Source organism: Mesocricetus auratus, unplaced genomic scaffold (genome assembly GCF_017639785.1).
Source record: "Mesocricetus auratus isolate SY011 unplaced genomic scaffold, BCM_Maur_2.0 Super-Scaffold_15014, whole genome shotgun sequence".
NCBI lineage: Eukaryota > Metazoa > Chordata > Mammalia > Rodentia > Cricetidae > Mesocricetus > Mesocricetus auratus.
This window is the reverse complement of record NW_024429186.1, coordinates 61,403,546-61,424,377: the sequence shown is the minus strand read 5'-3', so window position 1 is coordinate 61,424,377 and position 20,832 is coordinate 61,403,546. Positions and strand designations below refer to the sequence as shown.

At 44.3% G+C, this 20,832-nt stretch overlaps 1 non-coding gene across 1 annotated transcript; it reads left to right on the top strand.

The window, feature by feature from the left end:
* The first annotated feature begins 2,356 nt into the window (after nt 1-2,356).
* Trnak-uuu lies at nt 2,357-2,429 on the top strand. Its single transcript has one exon. It is a non-coding gene; the product is annotated as a tRNA-Lys (tRNA).
* Nucleotides 2,430-20,832: the final 18,403 nt, after the last annotated feature.

Genomic DNA, 20,832 nt, shown 5'->3' with positions numbered 1-20,832 from the left:
GGACAAATTAAAGCAACAAGGAGACACTACAATGAACCTACTCAAATGGCTATAACCCAAAATGTTGACATCACCAAAACTCAGCAAGGATGTGGGGGCCCCAGGAACTCTCACGCATTGCTGATAGAAACACGGACTGCTACTTTTGAAAGCTGACTGGCAGTCTGTCGTGGAGCATATAGACATAGAGACTTACCAAAATGATCTAAAACTAATGTCTACAGAAGCCTGCCTACAAATGTTTATTCCAGCTTTATGTGTCATTTCCAAGACTTGAAAGAAATCAGGGTGCCCTTTTTCTTCTTTTTCTTTTTTCATTTGTGTGTGTCTGTAGGAGGAGGTCAGAAGGGGGTCAGATCCCCTGGAGCTGGAGTTAGAGGCAGCTGTGAGCTGCTTGATGTGGGCGCTGGGAATCGGGTCCTCCGCAAGAACAGCATGTGGTCTTAACCACTGAGTCATCTCTGCAGCTCCCAGCATTGCTTTAGGAAGGGATTACATATACAAATTGTGGTTCATACAGTCAAGGGGATATTACTGGAGAATAAGAAACAAGACTCCAACCATGTGGAAGACCCTTTGAGGAGAGACTATTCTTTATAATACTGTTAGTGCTGGATACCTGACACTAAGCATTTGATAAAACTCATAGCATGTTCACCACAGGAGCAAAGCCTGAGGGAAACTGTAGACCTTAATTAATAACTATGCATCAATATAGGTCCATCAACTTATAACAAATGAGCCACCAATGCAAGATGTTAATCAGAAGGAAAATCGTTATAGGACCAGAGGAAGGTGTGTACACACTCTTCCTACTGTTCATTTTTCTATTTAAAAAAATCAGTTATCATGTATGCCATATGTGAGTCTTCCATAAAACTAACCACTCCAAGCCAGGGAGATGGTTCAGCGGTTGGTTATGAGCACTGGCTGTTTTTCCAGAAGATTCAGATTCAATCCCCAGCACTCATGACAGCTCACAACCTTGTAACTCCAGTTCCAGGGGGTCCTACACTCTCATACAGACATACTTGCAGGCAAAAACACCAATGCACATGAAATAAAAGTAAATAAAATTTAAAAATAAACTACTCAATCATTGAAAAACTTCCCTGAAGCCTGAAATAGTCCTCTATAAGAGGTAACGTCTTGTAACAGCGGGGTAAATGAATAAATAAGAGGCAGAGAGGCAGAGAGGCAGAGAGGCAGGCAGACAGGCAGAGCTAGTGTTAGCACAGCTATGGAGAGCTCTGTGAAGCCAACCTGACCTGGATTTGGATTCTGTGTCCACTGGTATCAATCTGGAAGATTATTGAGGTTTCTTTCTCTTTGATGTCCTCACTTGTGTAATAAAGAAAACAAAAAAAGAGATGTTATCTTGAACATTAAAAAAAAAATGCAAAGGAGCAGGTGGTGTTGTCGGTGCACGCCTTTAATCCCAGCACTTGGAGGCAGTGGCAGGCGGATCTCTGAGTTCGAGGCCTGCCTGGTCTACAGAGTGAGTTCCAGGATGGACAAAGCTGTTACACAGAGAAACCCTGTCTTCAAAAAAAAAAAAAAAAAGAAAGAAAGAAACAAATTTTTAACATGTAAATGAAGGACTTAGAATATGCTCTCACACAAAATGAGTGGAAAAAAACAGTAGCTATTGCCAATTTTATAATAGCTATTTTACAAAATATATTGTTGAACATATAATCTATTGTTAATCAAATATTTAATAACCTTGTATTTTTTTATTTCGGGTTCTTCTTCCAAGTACCTACTAGATTTATTACTACTCAATATAGCTTAGGATATAGGTTGAAATTTAAATTATCTATATTCATTAATTCATTCAGCAAATGATTATGAGGTACCTACTATGTTTCAGGCTTTGTTCTAGACACTAAGAGCTCAACAGTGGACAGAACGAAGTCCCTAAGAGCTGTCATACAATGGTAGAGGAAGCAGATACTGAACAAACACATATGGCAAACTCACAAAGATAAGAGGAAGGGAGGGAACGCTCAAAGGAGAGAGAGTGTGTGTCTTTCTCACTGATTCTCACTGAGCAGAGTCCACCGGAGCGAGGAGGGAGCCATGCAGGGGTGAGGGGAAACAACCTGGATAACAGAGCTTTGAGGACAAAGGCCCACGTGGAATGAGCCAGGCCCGGCAAAGAGGAGAGTGTCTGAAGCAATCTTAGGCGGGAAGGATGTTACAGGGAGTGAAAGCGCAAAGAAATAAAGTTAAGGCCAAATCACTTAGTTCTGGCTTAGGGCTTCACATCCCAAGAGTGAAGAGAAACCACTGGAGGTTTTTGAGCAGGTACATACTGAGATGGATGTGTATTTAAACAGTTCATTTGCAAGGAGCCTGGATAGCTCAGTCGGTAGAGCATCAGACTTTTAATCTGAGGGTCCAGGGTTCAAGTCCCTGTTCAGGCGGAATTTGTTTTAAGTCCTTAAGTGAAGAGAGACTTGCAAAAATTGGAATAGATGCCCCCCTAAACAGTGTCACTCTAGTTGCTGTACTTCTAAAAATGATTTGGGGGAACGGGGAGGAGCCAGTAAGCAGGGTGAAATTTTGTATCGTTAATAAAAAATTCCCTTTATTTGAAATCCAGCATGATTAGTTAAAGACAAATACTATAATAGACCTGGTGTGACTATGTATAAACATAAGTATAAATGACTCAAAAAATATCTGTGACCTCTTATGAGTTACATTGTGCACCCTCCAAAAAGAAGATATATTGAAGGTCTAATCCCCAGCCGTCCATAATGTAGTAGAATTTGGAAAGAGTCCTTACAAATGTAGCTGGTTACGATGACATCATACTGAAGTGCCATAGATCACTTAACTGAATAGAGCCGGTGTCCTTACAAGAAAACCTCACGGAAACAGAGGACACACAGTAAGACATAGGAAGATACAAGAGCAGAATAAAACGGCGCTGCTTCAAGCCATGGGAGGCCACCAGAAGCTCACACAAGGTGGAGATGGACTCTCTCACACAGGGTTTAACGGGAGCACTACCCGGCCTGCACCTTGGCTTTGGACTTCTAGCCTCCTAGGCAAAGAGTAAGGCAGGTATTTACTAACAATTTCCGACGGTGCTCTCCCTCCTCTCCACCTACAGTCTCCCAAAGGTTGGAGATACTGAAGTCAGCCATCAAAACGCCATCCTTAAGCATCCACACGGCCCCATTTCCAAAAAGACAGTCTCAGGGAACGCCTGGTGGCAACAACGGTGTTGATTGACTTTTCCTTTGTTGCATTTGGGAAGCTGGAGCTGAACACCCTAGAAATCCTTGCAGTCCACGCCAGTCCAGGAACCACTCTCTGGTTCGCTCTATGGAAAATGAGGCCACTAAGAGGAAGTCATCAGTGAGGGAATTACGTTCTAGTAGCATGTTTAATTACGATACAACCACGACTGTCTCTAGCATAGGAATTCAGCATACAAGATTTACAGCCCTTAGCAGTTTTGCCTTTGTTTCGGGCAGCCTCCTTTCCGACGTTCGCCCAAGGTCCTCTGTTCAACTGTGTCACACTGCCCCCTACTGCTTGGGTGTCATAATGTCTACCTGGCTGCTCCTTCTTGGCGCTTGTTCTGAGATGTTGTGGCTTTGGCTAGGATTAGAAAGCCTGGCACATCAAACACAGAACCTCAGGGGCCGCATGCGATGGGGTGGGGTGGAGGGGATTCTTATATATATTTCTCTTAATAAAAATCACTGAACCACATAGATATGTTTGTTTGGAAACACAACCATCCCACTGGCTACAGCTTGGGAGGAACATCACATATTTCCAGAATAAAGAGGATGAAGAGTCTTTTTCTCCCCCTCGTTTCGTGGGGGTGTCCAGCCTCTTCAAGAGATATTCTCTTTTCATGATGTGACAACAGGAGGAAAAAAAAACATTTAAGAGAAGCTGATGAAATGCTAACTAATCCAGCCAGCCAGAGGGACGCAGCATTACAAAGAGGGGCCCAGAAGAAGGCTGGGCTTTCCTTCCTGTACCAAAGAGCTTTGTATAGCCCCCGGCGCGCATGCCTGCCCAGTCAGCCCCGCCCCCACCCCCTCTGCTGTGGTTCCTCTGCCACCTCCACAGAGCTCTGGCCCCCAGCATGGAGGAGGTCACGGAAGCATGGAGGGATACGTGAGTGGTTCGGTCTTTAAAGCACAAAGTAATTCTCGAGGCACTCTGATGGGTCTCTAGAACAAAAACAGAGCAATAACTCAGAACCCATTCCCCAACCCTTTGCTGGTGGTTTCAAAGATTGTTCGATAAAAACAAAAGAAAAACCCGACTCTGCTTGCTGTCGAGCAGAGAAGCTTCAGTGACACCCAGCCTGCACCGCACCTGCACGAGTCCTCCGATGACCCACCCATGCACAACAGTCGGCCACAGGCGTGCTATCCTGGGTGTGCCCAGTGGGCCCGGAACTGGCTCTCAGGGCACTCTGGTTCCTATGGCCCTTGTATGACAAAGGCCTTGCTTATACACCCGTACTCCTTGTGCCCCACCCCGTGTGGGCTGCGGGTGCAGGGGGGCCTTTTCTCTGCTGCAGTGTTCAGTGCTTGGGCCAGTGCTCTCTGGCATCGGTGGGTAGTGTGGGACCACCTACCGTTACAGCAAAGGGCCGGACAGTCTCCAAACCTATGCCACAGAGGCCTTCTACTGCGTGGTCCAAGAGAACAGGCCGGCTGCTGTCTTTGGCTTTCCTCCATTTCTCATTCCCATTCATAAAACCTTTAGAGAAGCCGTGTGTCGCTTTCTCTCAGGGTGGATCGAATTGTGCTAGAAGCCAGGAGGAAGCTGGGCTTAGACGCAGGTGGCTTGAAAGGCCTTGGCCCGTCTGGCTTTCTAGCTACTTTGTTGTCTTTTCATGCTCCTTACCTAACCATCGCACACCATGAATCAATAAACGGTAATCTCAAGTGGTAACATCGCCAAAGCGGAGAGGAGCATCACAAAGTTTACTTTCTGTCACTGGCGCTTGTAACAGACACAGCCCTCCCAGAGCGAGACCTACAGCACTTTGTCTCTTCCTGGCGCCTGGATCTGAGTATTAAACGCATGGCAGGGTATTTGGGAGAGTCATTTAGTAAGGGAGCCTAGTTAGTGGGGTTTTTTGTTTGCTTGTTGTCATCGCTGCTCAGCTTTTTGTTGTTCTTTTATTGAGGTTTTTGTTTGTTTGTTTTTCTATTTTGTCTTGTTTTTGACGCAGAGTCTTACTGTGTAGCTGTGGCTGGTCTAGAGCTCAATATGTAGAACAGGCTGGCCTCAAACTCACAGAGCTCCTCCTGCCTATGCTTCCTGATTAAAGGTGTGTCTACCATGTCTGGCTAGATAGCTAGACGCAATTATTTTCTTAATTTTCCATCTACCAGGTACAATTCTGTTACTTTCCCTATATTACTTCATTTAACTATGTTTCTAACAACTGCACCCCCACCTTACAGATAAGGAAACTGTAGTTCAGAGATTTAGACGTTTATGACCACAGAAGTTGGTTTGGGATGATCTCATAGCCAGTATGCTGAATAGTGTCAGGTCAGCCTGACACAGCCTAGACTCATCAGAGAGGGGTGAGCCTCAGCTGAGAAAATGCCTCTGTAAGATCAGGCTGTAGGCAATCCTGTAAAGCATTTTCTTAATTAGTAATCGGTGGGAAAGGGTCCAGCCCATTGTGGGTGGTACCCATCCCCAAGATTGATATCATGGTTCTGTAAGAAAGCAGGCTGAGCCAGGCATTGGTGGCCCACGCCTTTAATCCCAGCACTCGGGAGGGAGGCAGAGACATGTGGATCTCTGTGAGTTCGAGGCTAGCCAGGTCTACCGAGCGAGTTCCAGGACAGGCTCCAAAACAATATTGAGAAATCCTGTCTCGAAAAACCAAAAAAAAAAAAAAGAAAGAAAGAAAGAAAAGAAAGCAGGCTGAGTAAGCCATGGGGAGCAAGCCAGTCAGCAGCATGCTTCCATGGCTTTGCATCAGCTCTTGCCTCCAGGTTCCTGCCCTGTTTGAGTTCCCACCCTGACTTCCTTTGAGGGCCGTGACAGGGAAGTGTAAGCCAAATAAACCCTTTCCTCCCCATATTGCTCTGCTCATGGTGTTTCAGTACAGCAATAGAAACCCTAAGACAGTCAATAAGTGTGCTCTGAGCAGATCGCAAAGCTAATTGGCATGACTAAGCAATCACAGAGCGTTGTGGCTGGGGCTAACCGACAATGGTCATGAAGCCACTGGAACCTTGCTATTATGGACGGACAGGCTCTAAACATCTCAGACACCTAAACTGAACATTGTGGTGTAAGAAGCCATAAAAATTATACTTGGCTCTGGATAGAAATGTTAAGTCCGGCTGGGCGGTGGTGGCGCACGCCTTTAATCCCAGCACTCGGGAGGCAGAGGCAGGCGGATCTCTGTGAGTTCAAGGCCGGGCTGGACTGATAGCCTCCGAAACAATACAGAGAAACCCTGTCTCTTAAAAAAAAACAAAACAAAACAAAACAAAAAAAAAAAGAAATGTTAAGTCTGGGAAAGGGCAATAGGCTAAACAAAACCAAACCTGTTGTTGTGAATCTGAGAATTTGGAAACATCTGGAAAGTCAAAGGTTTTACAGGGTGTGTTGCGGTGTCTATAAACGGTTATACATTTATATAAATATAAATACAATATAATATGACATCCTTCCTAACACCAAGATTCTTATAGAAAAGAGCAATTAAACCAGGCTTTGGTGGCACAGGCCTTTAATCCCATCACTCAGGAGGCAGAGGCAGGCGGATCTCTGTGAGTTCGGGCCAGCCTGGTCTACAGAGTGAATTCCAGGACAGCCTCCAAAGCTACACAGAGAAACCCTGTCTCGAGAGAAAAAGAAAGAAAGCAATTAGCAGCTGAAACGTGCTGGGAAACCCCACTGAAGGTGCTCAGGGGAAAAGCGCAGTGAGGCAGCCAAAGCCTGAAGAAGCTAAGCTGGGCTGAGCCTTTGCTGATGGGCGCAGAATGGCAGGAATTGTTAGGCAAATGAAACAGACCAAGGCACAAACGAGCGTGACAGATCTGGGTAAGTATTTCCCCTCTCTGCACGCATGCGCTGTGTGTTGTATGGGGGAGGGACGTGTGTGCAACACCCCATTTTTACAGTGCGGGGTCTTCCTCTAGCACTCCCCATTTCCTGAGACGGTGTGAACCCCATGTTCACCGTGTCATCGAGATTGGCCAGCTCCACCCCCACCAGCACTGGGGATGCAGGCATGCGCCACCACACCCGGATTTTACATAGATACTGGGGGTTTGAACTCGGGTCCCCGTGCTTGTGCAGCAAGTGCTTCATCCACTGAGCCTTCTCCCTTGCCCCAGGAACTTTTAAATTAATTTCTTAGGTTAACAAACAAAGTAATGGGTTTCATCATGGCATCTTCAAACAGTGTCGCTATATTTTGCTCCCATGCCCTCCCTTCCCCCACCATGCCCCCTGCTGACCTGCTCCAACTGGTTCCCTTCCTTCTACAAGCTAGTTCCTCCTTCTTTCTTACCATCTGTATTCCATTACTCTATTTCCCATTCCCATCTCCTATAAGACCTCTTCTGGAGAGGTGACTCAGCTGTGCAAGCATGAGGACCTGAGTTCAAATCCCCAGCACCCACATAAAAACCCAGGAGTGGCTGCACACATCTGTAAACCAGTGCTGTGTAGGGGAGAGACAGGAGGATCTTTGAGGCCTGCTGGACACTAACCTCCCTGCAGGCTCAGTGAGAGACCCTCCCTCAAAGGAACATGGCAGGGAATGATAGGGCAGGATACCCAGTTTCTGTCTCAGGCCTCCACATGCACCTAAGAGCACATGTATGTATTCCACACACATGTGTATATACACTTTCACACAGGCACACATATGAACAAAACAAGTAAACATTTTAAAGATCTTCTCAGGTCTTCCTTCTACTATCATGATCTTCATACGCAGTATAAACACATTTATCTACACACACATATATAGATACACAGTGTATATACATCTATTTACATACACACATATATAGTTGTAAATCGGTTATTATATCAGCAATCGTCCTTCTGAGTCTGGCATATTTTGCTTAACGTGTGTATGTGTGTGTGTGTGTGTGTGTGTGTGTGTGTGTGTGTGTGTGTGTACAGTACATTCTTCATCCATTCATCCGTGGATGGACATCCATGCTGGTCCCATTTCCTGGATATTGGGGATAGTGCTGCAATGAACATGGATACAAAGTATCTCTGCAGGGTGCTGACTCAGAGTCCTCCAGGCATATACCCAAGAGTGGTATAGTTGAAACCCAGGGAATTTTATCCCAGATTTTAGGTAGCATGAGGTGGGAACTGGTTCTTGGTTTGTTCAACTCTATCCCTGGACACCAGCCCAGGATGGGCACACAAACACTATTCCTTGATGAAATGAATGAAGAGAGGATGAGTGAGAGAGAGAAAGACAGGGGGGAAGGAAAGAGTAAATGGGATCAAGAGACCTGACCTGAAGAAATGCTCAACAGAAACCTTTAATCCCAGAACTCAGGAGACAGAGGCAAACATATCTCTGTGAGTTTGAGGCCATGCTGGTCTACATAGTGAGACTATATTTAAAAAAATAAACTGAACGGGGAGTTGAGAGATTTGCACAGAAGGAGATAGATGTGTTCTTCGGGGTGAAGGGGTATATGGTTGGAAAAATTAGGGAGAGCAAATGTAGGAAAAACATTGACCAAAGTTAAGACAAAGAATCTAATAATAAAATAGGAGGCCAGATGGTGGCCAGTGAGATAGATACCCATGGACACATAAGGTGACGGTATAGAATAAGAATCAATGCTTGAGCAGCAGGAAAACTAGAGGAGACAGGACAGTCCAGGAGGACATTGTGGCAGTCTACGCATAAGAGCCTAGCTACGTGTGGTGGCACACAGTTTCAGCCCTAGCATTTGGGAGGTAGAGGCGGGCGGATCTCTGTGAGTTCGAGGCCAGCCTGGTCTACAGAACTAATTGTGGGACAGCCAGGGACACAGGGTGAACCCCTGTCTTAAAAACCAAAAAAGAAAGAGAGAGAGAGAGAGAGAGAGAGAGAGAGAACTAAAAAGAGCCGAAGTGGACTGGCAAGATAGCTTAACAGGGAAAGGCACTTGTCACAAGAGCTGGTGACCTGAGTTAAGTCCCCAGGACCCAACTAAAGATAGATTGTAGGAGAGGACAGACTCCCTGAAGATTGTAGGAGAGGACAGACTCCCTGAAGATTGCAGGGGAGGACAGACTCCCTGAAGATCGTAGGGGAGGACAGACTTCCTGAAGATCGTAGGGGAGGACAGACTCCCTGAAGTGTCCCTCTGACTCCAGCCCCACACTACGGCGTGATGCCCATCCCACATACTCGTCCATCGTGCACACACACTCATACAATAACAACTGAGTGTTTTCAATGAGACTCTGAATCAGGGACTGGCAGAAAGACGGGGTGAAAACTGGAGTGACACGTGAGAGGCCAAGGTCCACACCATGTGGATAACAGTTGTGATAGTGGGGAAAATAGAGAAATGACAAATACGTAAGTCAAAATCTCTGAGGGGGAGCGTGGGAGAGCAGGTGTGGCATACTTAGAAATGCAGACTTAGCGTGATTTAAGGGGAGTTGGAGGAGACATTAAGCTCAGTGTGTGAAATACGGCTCCAGGGAGCTCAAATATAGATCTAAATCTGGATGACGTTTTCTCGTATGACATGGAATTGGTTTTTTTTTTTTTTATGGTTTTATATCTGTGTGTATCTGTAGGGCCAACAAACACAGTATAGCCACTAAGCAACTTTAATTGAAGCGTAGAATTTCAAAACCAAAAGAAATAAGATTGCTCGACAGGTATGAGATATTCAGATATACATTACCCATGTTCAGATTATGGTGCACAGTAATGTTGGTCTTTTCCCCTCCTGCTGACTGGTATGGGGGTAGGTGCTAATAGCTGGAATGCTTTCTTAAGAGCAATGAGACCTGTGCTTTAAGGATGGCAGAGTAACGAGACAGAAGGGATCAGAACCTCTGACCACCTGAATACAGGTGCACGCCAGATCATCTCATGAGAGAGAAATCGACTTGGTTAAGCTATTTTACTTGGGCGTCTATTTTAGCAGTCAAACTATATACTGCCTACAACCACGGGATTTAATTTCTGCCTCTGTCATTTACTGTCAAAGGTATATAACGTCGCTGAGATTCTTCGTTTGAAATTTTTAGCCTATCTCAGAGAGTTTCACAAGAAATTAAACACACCACTTGGCAGCAAGTACTCAATAAGTTGTAGCTGTTGTTGCTACTCTGTTTAATAATGTAAGAAAAAACAGCTGTGTTTCCAAGTGGTGGTGGCGCACATACCTTTAATCCCAGCACTCAGGAGGCAGAGGCAGGCGGTCTGTGTGAGTTTGAGGCCAGCCTGGTCTACAGAGTGAGTTGCAGGACTACCAGGACTACACAGAGAAACCCTGTCTCAGGAGGGGGGAAAAAAGCTGTGTCAAAAATAAGTCCAATCAACTAGAAGTATTTTTAAAATATTGTAACTTTAATATTATACAACAGCTGAGGATTGCTTAATCTGAACAACTCTGATATAGAATACTTGCCTGCATTTTTATATATAGTCAAGTGGGCCAGAAAGGTACAGAAATTAGCTCAGAGTAACACAAATAACAGGCAGTGTGTGAATTACGTATATTCAGCCTCTTGCAAATCAGTCAGAATGTTGTGTGACCATGCATGCTTGCATAAGAATTGTCCTGTATCCTTCCGGTCCCAAATAATCCACAATCCTGAAACACTCAAAGGTCAACAGCCTAGAAAAGAGTTTCAGCCTCCTCTCCAGAGGCTATCCTGTGACTCTCCTAGGTGTCCTTCCCATACTTTTTAAAACATACTTATTTATTAATTCTTTGGGAATTTCACATCATGTACCCCAATCCCATTCACCTCCCAGTCTCTCTATATTGCTCCTCACCCCTGCAGCATACTCCCCTAAAAGAACCCTTTCCCTCCCCCCAAAATACCCCTCTGTTGTTCCAACACCTCTTCATTCATCCTAGCGGCACAGGGAGCTGCAGCGTGTCACACAGTACACCCTTCTGTCCAGTCAGCCCCACCTACGAAAGGTTCATTGCAATGAGTCATTGGTCTGGCTCAAGGACTATGGCCTCTGGCACACCATCATCACTGGACCCTCACCAAACTCCTCTTGGATCTGCTGTTGTTCCAAGTCGTGGAGATCCTTCACTTATCATTCTGCAGGACCAGTTCCTTCGAGAACTCCAGCAGGTCACAGATGGGGTAGATGTTAGAGTGGGGCCAACGGAAGGTTCAGGATGAGGGTCTGGGTGGAACCTGAACTGGACAGTAGGGTTACTGGGACAGCCTTCCTCAGGCAAGGGGTGGAGCCAGCTCTCCTGGAACCAAGCCAAATCTGGGTCAGCTCTCCCTGGCCTGTGGTGAGGGGTGGGGTCCTTCCCGTACTTTACGAAGTCCTCTTAATTGAGATGATGCAAATGGCTTCCTTTTGTATAAGGGAGTACGAGGTACACAGTACTCCATCCACCAGGAACCATCATCCTACATCCTGGCATCCTCCTCCAAATTCCTCCATGGTCTCAAAGTTTCCATTTTCTAATCCTTCACACAGCTAAGGTCTTAACAGAGATGTAGCTACCTTAGAATGCTACTTGTATTTTCCTCCATATCCTGCTAGAAATTGTCTTGCGTATGCATATATAATATACATGCAGAGCCTGGAGAGATGGCTTAGCACTTAAGAACACTGGCTGCTCTTGTAGAGGACAAAGGTTCAATTCCCATCACCCACAAGACAGCTTACCATGGTCTGTAACTACAGGTTCAAGGGAATCTGATGTCCTCTTATGGAGTCCAAAGATATTGCATGTTCACACAGTACATGGATATATACGCAGGCAAAACACTCATACATATAAAACAAATCTCAAAAAGTTGATATTTATCTTTTGAGTGCAATTTGTTTATATGTATTATAAATTATAATCTTTCTTCTTGAATTATCTATAACCTAACAATGAACTGATTATTTTAAAATCTTAAATTTTTTTTTAATCAAAGCTGTCTATTAGGAAGAAGCGAAAACCGCACACAACAGCCTCGGGTCCTCACAAGAGTCAGCAGAGGTCCAGCTACTCTGTGAAACAGAAGTAATCAAATGCCTCCAAATATTTAATTTCCCATTCCAGGAATGTGAACAGGTGTAATTAAAATAACACTTTTTTTTAATTAAGTGACCTCTCTTGACCAACCATCTGTGAATAATTCAGGTTCCCCCCTTATTATTACTGTAAAATTAAAACGAGGTCACATAAACAGGAAGCTCCTCTCTAACTATCTTTAAGCACCAGCAATATATATTCTCCACCAGTTAAAATCCTTAATGATACAAAAAGCCTGTCAAGCATAACTTCCCCAATTCATTTGCCTGAAACCATCAATATTTTATCATGCGCTTGCAGTTGGCTTTAATTTAACAGTCCAGGTTACTAATCAAACAAAACACCCAAGTCATTAAAAGTTAGCATGCCATTTAGAAAGTGCATTTCACGTTTATTAAAATATCTTTCGTGCAGCCATTAGAAACCTAAAGTTTTAATTACAATCAGATATTTAGTTCTACTCCAGTTATGGATGTGGTGCTCTCTTGCAACTGCCCTGATTAATCTTCCTGACGGAGTTCATCCATTACCTCCCGAAATTATTTTCCTCTCAACTTCTTCAGAATTCATCTGTCTACCCAGCCCACCATCAATACAGAGAATGTATTTTAAAGGTGTGCAAAATAACCACCCCAAAGATAACCCATTTAAAAGATTTCATTTCAAATGTAATTTACCTTTCATAAAATGTCTAAGAGGTGTCATTCAGCAAGGCAAATTGAAATGGAGAATTCGCTCTCTGTATCTTTATTGTCAATTTTTATTATTTCCTTTTCTTTCTAATGATGGGGAAAATCCAATGAGCGTTTTCTTATAATTTTCTAACAAAGTGATTCAACTAAGTGTTACCTTTGTTTGGCTTTTCCTACATGGATTTCCACTAGCATTGTATATTAACGGGTGTGACCAACATGTAAAATCTAATTTTGTGCTAAATCTGGACCCTGCGAATTACAGTATTTAAACCTTCCATCACCACCAATATGTGCACCCAAATACGTCTTAGATGGGGTTTAGCTCTGACAGCGACTACGGGCTCACTTTTATCTTAAAAGTCCTTGATAGTTCCTTTTAAAAATGCGTTTGAACACCACAAATTTATCTTTTTTTAAAGCTTAATCTTTTTATCCATGGCTTATTATAAATAGCAAAAAAAAAAAAAAGACAAGAATTGTATTGGTTTGGATTGGCAGCCTCAACACTGTCAGGAAATGTCTCTAGGCAAATCTGCTGATTTGTTGTCTGTCTTCTCTGTGACTGTAACATAACATCAATTTTTCAAGGATCATATTCTCCAGTTTCCCCCAGCCTCCCATGTTTCACCAGTCATTTGTTCTGTGGCCTTCTAATGTCTTTCACAGGCTCCTCAAGGTCTTCCTGCTTCCCTACACCAATCACAAAGCCAATACCAAACGCATGCTCTACAACGGTTGTTAGATCAGCACCCCACTTCCTGCTACAACATTCTCTTCCCATTGTCTGCTGCTGCTCATTGGCCAGCTTAAAGTAATCCTCATCGTATCTATGGTCCTGGGAGTCACAGAGTTGACCAAATTCCACTCTCTGAAGCATCAGCTGCCATGAGGACACTGATACCTCAACTCATGGTGACTACAAGATGGCTTCCTTTGTGTGCTTGTCAGCTTGACAGCTAGAGGGCTATGCTCAGCAGAGAGTGCTTAAAAACTCCAGCGTGACAATCTCTGGCTGTGTTTTTACAAAGCCTTCCGAGTAAAGAGAAATTGAAGCTGCCTGTCATTTGTGACCCGGGATCAGAGAGTGGCACACTGTCACTTCTACAACCCTCTATCAGTCAAACAATTCATGTACCCACAATACAAGAAACAGCCATGGATTTTGTCTGTCAATAAGACAGGTATCAAAAAAAATTTTTTTCAGCCACCATGAATCTACCACAAGATCTACAAGCTAAGTATTCTTACTTTTATTCCTATTTTACAGATGAATAAGCTATAGTGATATACTATCTGTGATTTATTATAGCTTGCCTGAGGATTCAGAAGCAAAGTCAGCTACAAGCCATTGAAGCTAGGCACACACCTTGTGGTACACACCTTTAATCCTAAGGCTCAGCATTAAGAGGTAGACGTATCTCTCTGAGTTCAAGGACACCCAAGGACACATGAGATTGGATCAGTCTAAACGAGTAACAGATCACACGCCTTTAATTCCAGCACTAGAAGAGTATAAAAGATGGAAACAGGGTCTTCTGTAGTCAGTAAGAAGCATTCATTCTCCAGCCACACTGAAGATAGACCATTCTCCATCGGTTTGAGGCTTGATGAAGAGCTTGTGTGTGGATCAGCCCTTTCAGCCTGAACTTGAGGTGAGAGTTGGTGAATGGCTGCTTTGCTTTTCGGAAATTCAGCTTGAAGCTTGAACCCAATATCAGTTTCTGGATCTTTTATTTGTGTGTGTGTGTGTGTGTGTGTGTGTGTGTGTGTGTGTGTGTGTGTGTGTGTGTTACAATAAGCTAGGGAGGAGTAAAAAAAAAATCAGTTTCTGCCAAGTCTGAACCACCCGCAGTCCTTTAGGGTAGAACCAAAATTCTAACTTAATGATCTGTCTGGTGATTCACATGCCACCATTGCCAGTCACAGTTCAGGCTTCCTCCTTTCTCTTCATCCATGCTCTCGGGTAGATTTCTGAAAGTTGTACTTATAAAGGAGCAAATGATCACATGTTACAAGGGTCTCATAAAGGCCACGCCGGATTCCATTCAAGAAAGCGCGTATGACAGTCTCAGTCTGACAACATGGTTGTCTCAGAGGTGAAGAAAATGAGGAAAACTGCTCTTCTGAACCAAGATGGAAGAGGTACTTGGTGAGGATGAAGTGGCAGGAACCTTGGGGAACAAATGGACCTTGTCGTCCAGTGATGGCCCCGAGGGAGGAGAAGCTGACAGTGAAAGAGATAAGCTTACTCCCTGTCAGGAAGGAGACAGGGGTGACAGGTCCCATGGTGATGGGACCTCAGGCTGTGGTTCTGTGTATGAGGAAAGATTATGCAGGAGGGAGAGGGCTTTTTGAAATAAAAGTCTCAGGGCTGGAGAGATGGCTCAGGGGTTAAGAGCACTGGCTGTTCTTCCAGAAGTCCTGAGTTCAGTTCCCAGCAGCCACATGATGGCTCACAACCATCTGTAAAGAGATCTGCATAATAAACAATTTATTTAAAATAAAAGAATCAAATTAAGGTCTCCACAGGAGAAACAAGACAAGTAGTAGAAGAAACCACCATATTTACCCATGAAACAAATGATCTCAGATTTTAGCCACTTAAAAAAGGATTGTGGTTGCTAAATGGGGCAAAAATGCAGCTAGGTCCTCTGTTTCATAACCCCTTACAAGGTTACCGTGAAGGTGTTGGTCCAGGACCTACAGTCTTATCTGAGAGTCTACCTTGGGAAGGATCTGTTTACACCCTCAGTGCCATTGGTATACTTAATTTCGTCCAGGTTGTTGGCCAAAGACTGTCCTCTTCATGGCCAGGTGCTTGGTGCTCCCCCATGTACACCCAGAGTTCGCAAGCTGGGAAAGTGACAGTCCCCAAACACTATGGAGGCCCCAGCCTTTTGTAATCTAATCATGGTATTGGCATCTCCATCACTCTTGTCATAATCTATTGGTCAAAAACAAGTCACTCTGTCTAGGAGAGTGTGATGATTAAGTGTGGGGGGGTCACATGGGATCATTTAGAAGTTACATACAACAAGATTCATCTTGAAGTCCCATGGAGGATGGCTTTATATGCTGCAGGAATGCTGGAGAGTCAGCTCTGCCTCTGGGCTGTTCTAATTCAGGGCAAGGGACTAGAGCTGTCTACTCCCATACTCGGGGGTCTGCTCAATATCAGAGCAATGAGGCACAAACTCACAGGCACTTCCAGTAACTGGTGCATCCATAGGCTCAAAGGGAAGATGTAGTAACCCGAGACCGGTGTGAAACAGATGGGAGCACTAGAAAACTTCGGATCCCCAGATTTCCCTGAACTAAGCCATACAGACCCACCAGAGCAAAGAATAACCTGAAAGGCTACATGTGGACCCTCCAGGACAAAGCTGAGACCCAAGGCTGATGATGGTCCTAAAGGACAGGAAGGGATGGTGAGGCCAATCCAAAGGGGACTCACAACACAGTCTGGGTGACTGTGGGAAGGGAATAAAGGTTGTCAGCTTCCTGTGGACTTGGAAAGTAATTGTGGGCATGTAACGATATGAACTAATCTACCTCGTTTCACTTTATTCATCTATCAGATACTATGGAAAAAAATAAACAACCTCAAGCAAAACCACAACCTAAAAGATTGCCACTAATTAGCAAGAAGCTAAAAAAAAAAATAATAAGTGTTAAGAAAGAGATCTCTGGTCATTTCCTTCCCCTAGCCTGGCCCTTATGGAGTTATTTCAGACAAGCTCTGATCTACATCCCAACCCAAAACACAAGTATTTCAGGTGCCAACCAAAAACTACTATAGTGCCTCCAATAGATCCCTAATGTTATAAAAATGTACAACAACTGGCCGGGCGGTGGTGGCGCACGCCTTTAATCCCAGCACTCGGGAGGCAGAGGCAGGCGGATCTTTGTGAGTTCGAGGCCGGGCTGGACCGATAGCCTCCAAAACAATACAGAGAAACCCTGTCTCGTAAAAACCAAAAAAAAAAAAAAAAAATGTGCAACAACTGTCACAAGCACTGTTGAGCTGGGTAAGTCAGGTTCAGCCCTAGCCAGTGCTATCAGGCAGCAAGATCATTGTCTCAGCCTACGCCATGCCAAGTTTCACACACCCATCATAAGAAAGGGATGGGACAATGGGTGGGGAATAAGTCACACTAGCCATGCCGAAACCTTGAATGATTTTAGCATTGAATTTCTTTTATGATTGTCCTTACTATATTACCCACTCTTGGTTCTAGAAGTTCTTACAGCCAACCAACCATCTCTCATGTGGTCACACAAGTCTATCTCTGCAGTGTTCTCCTGCAACCGCTTACCACCTTCCCTGGGAAGTCTGCATTGCTAGAGCGCTCCGTGGCACGGCCTGCCTGTCCTTGAAGCATCTAGGCATCGTGTCCGCTGGATTTTTTCTCACGCCCTTCATTGTGTGAGAAAATGTGTGGCTTCCTTTTGAATGCACTCCACATTCCTCTTGCTCCCTTGTGTTCTAGAAGTCAATCAGATATGTAAGCTTTCTGGGTGATCTTGAAGCGCTGAATATTCCCTAATACAGAGAAAGAGATGCAGGCCCTAAAGGGATTCCATCCATGTGCTGAAACAGAAGGCTTGCCTTGATGCACGCCAGGCATTCTCGGTTCTTCTCCGTTCTTTCTTTAGAGCAGGGTGTCTGTGAAAGCCATTGATAGTGAGATGGCTCCATCTAGTGGCCCAGACTAGCATCAACAGCTACAAGGAAAGGGTCTGGGGAAAATTGTAAATCAATACCAGAGCAAAATGACAACTGCAGCAGCTGGCAGTGCCGAAGCAATTTAATAACGATAGGTCAGTTGACCAGGGAACTGTAACTCTTAGTCCATTGACTAGGCCGTCGGAGCAACTTAGCAAACAGCAGAAACGTTTTCAAGAGAGAAACTGGCCTTGTCCTGAATGTGGGAGGCCCCACTAAGGTCTGAGATGAGAGCAGAATCAATATGATATAATCCTAACTACAGCATAAGACAGGTATTATCATCCCCATTGTACAGACAAGAAACTGAGGTCCAGAAAAGCTACCATCTTGGCCTAGAGGTAAGGTCTGACACTAAGTACACTATTTCCCTTGTGCCGCTCCCATAGGGGATGCACAGCAACCTTGTCAATCCCCTGTCTTATCAATTGCCTCATTGAAGACCAGGAAGATCTGTCTAGTCTGTGAAACACAGCTCTGCTAAAAGATGTCCAAACTGGAATTTGCAAGTCCTGCCACATAAAAGGACTCAGTGACAAATGAATTTCTTGGAATTCCACTTGAATATTCTCTTGCCACCATTGCTATCTGCCTTTAAATCAGGTGTTCCTTGGAATCAGCAGCTACATCTTGATATGTCACAGTAGTGACAAGTTAATACTGACCACTGTATTAACATCAACAGTACAGTGAAAGGTCCTTCACGCTACATTTTTTTTTTTTTTTTTTTGCTGTGATAAAGTTCCAGGCACTGACACAGAAGAATCCAAAGAAAGCAGCCTGCCCCACAAAGCTGCCAGGGATTAAGCCCCTTTCAGACCTGGGCTGACCCCTGTCACCTGGCCAACGTACTCCCTCCAGAACCTGTCACAAGGAAAACACGGAAATGCAGAGAAGAGGGAAAAACCAGGTACTCGTTTGTCCTAAACATTAAGACTGTATCAGTTACCTTTCTCACTGCTGTGACAAAATATATTGAAGAAACAACTTGAAGAAGGGTTGGTTTAGGCTCATGGCTGGTGGGCATGGTCCATCACCGTGTACAAGGATGACAGCAGCATGTGGGATGGGAGCCACGTTGCGTTCAAGCAGGAAGCAAGGAGAAATGAGTGATGGTGTTCTATTCTCTTTCTCCCTTGGATTCAGTCCAGGGCCCCAGCCCATGTAGGGGCTCTGCCCACATTCAGGGTGACTCCTCCCACCCCAGTTAACCCTTTCTGGAAATATCCTCATAGACACACCCAGATGGTCGTCTTCGAGGCAACTATAAACCTCCCCAAGTTGGCAAGCTTAGCCATCACAAAGACTTTTCATGCAAAGTAGATAACGTATAAAGCATTATATTTTCATACATGTATGTTATTTTTAACTCAGCAGCTGAGTCCATTAGGTAAATGAGTCAATGAGGTAATTAGAGAAATAAATAAGACAGCACTTTATTATCATTTTTGCAACCTGGTGCTACTGTAAACTCGGAGCGGGGCCCACAGAATCATAGTTAGCTGTGGCTACATGGATCAGATTCTAGGGCAAACCCAAGTGGCCTGGGTTGATGATGAATTCAGTGGTTCACAATCAACAAAACAATAACAACAACAAGAAAAAAAAAGAGTTTAGAAGTTCCTGAGAATTGCCAGTGTGTTTATGGCATTGTCTTTTGAGGGCAGTTAAGAAACCACAAATTTGCCAGGCGTTGGTGGCGCACGCCTTTAATCCCAGCACTCGGGAGGCAGAGGCAGCCTGGTCTACAGAGTGAGTTCCAGGACAGCCTCCAAAACAATACAGAGAAACCCTGTCTGGAAAAACCAAAAAAAAAAAAAAAAAAAAAAAAAAAAGAAACCACAAATTTGCAAGATTTTTGTCCATGCTAAGGGATAAAATTCTTTGCCCTGGAATTCGGCTTTATCAATGAACTCTAGTTAGAGTGGAAATAATTGGTGGAGAAGGACAAATGAATGCCATGCATCCAGTGCATGAAATGTCTGTCCAAATAAAAGGTCCTTTTAGGACTAACATGTTGTGGAAAATTACTTCAACTATGTATAGGTGTGTTACACTTGTTTCTGCTGCGTTTGTTTAACTATGTGAAGATGTGTTGCATTTGTTTTATCTTGCCTGCCTAAGGCACCTGATTAGTCTAATAAAGAGCTGAATTGCCAGTGGCTAGGCAATGGAGGGCTAGGCAGGGCTGGTGGGCAGAGGAGTAAGGAGGAGGAATCCAGGCTCGAGTGAGGAGAGAAGGTAACAAGGGGGAGAGAGGGAGATGACTGGGGCCAGGCAGGCAGCCACCAGCCGGCCAGACACACAGTAGGACATACAGAATGAGAAAGGTAAAAAGCCCGAGGCAAAATGTAGATGAGGAGAAACAGGTTAAAATAAGTTATAAGAGCTCGTGGGACGAGCGTAAGATAAGGCTGAGCATTCATAATTAACAAGTCTCCCTATCATGATTTGTGAGTGGGTTGGTGGCCCAAAAGAAAGTCTGAAACACTAACAAATACCATCTTATTAATTATTATCATCAAATGAAAGTAAATTATGAACTACAAAGAGGATGAAGGGACATGGAAATCACAAGGACCACAAGTTTGAGCCCACTTAAGGTACATAGAGAGTTCCAGGCCCCTTACTGGTCAACTAATAAGACTCTCTCAAGATAAATTTTGAAAGAATGGGGATATCACTTAGTGATGGAATGCTTGCCTAGAATGTGCAAGACCCTGAATTCAGTTCCACTACTGTCCCCCAAGAAGAATGCCCGCACTTGCACACATATTGGGAAGACTGTTAATAGTTCCCTAATCATCATTTTCCCTATTTTCTCTTTAGTTAGTATGTTACCTAGTGCCTACAATTTGCAGCCTCCTTTGATTCTGTCCATTGAGAAGTAAATAGAGAGACTATACAGATTGCTCCTCTGCTTACAATGGGGCCGCATTCCCAATAAAGCCACAGCAATCTGGAAATAGCTTAAGCTGAAAATGCACTTATTATTATACCTAACTTACTGAACATGGAAACGTGACCTACCTTTCATACCAACGACCAGAACAATCACAGTAGCCTACATCTGGGCAAAAAGGACCCAACACAAAGCGAAGTGTTGGAATTTCCGTGTACTTTCGGGAGTACTGAACTGAAAGTGAGAAGCAGGCTGGCTGCCTGGGTATTTGCCATG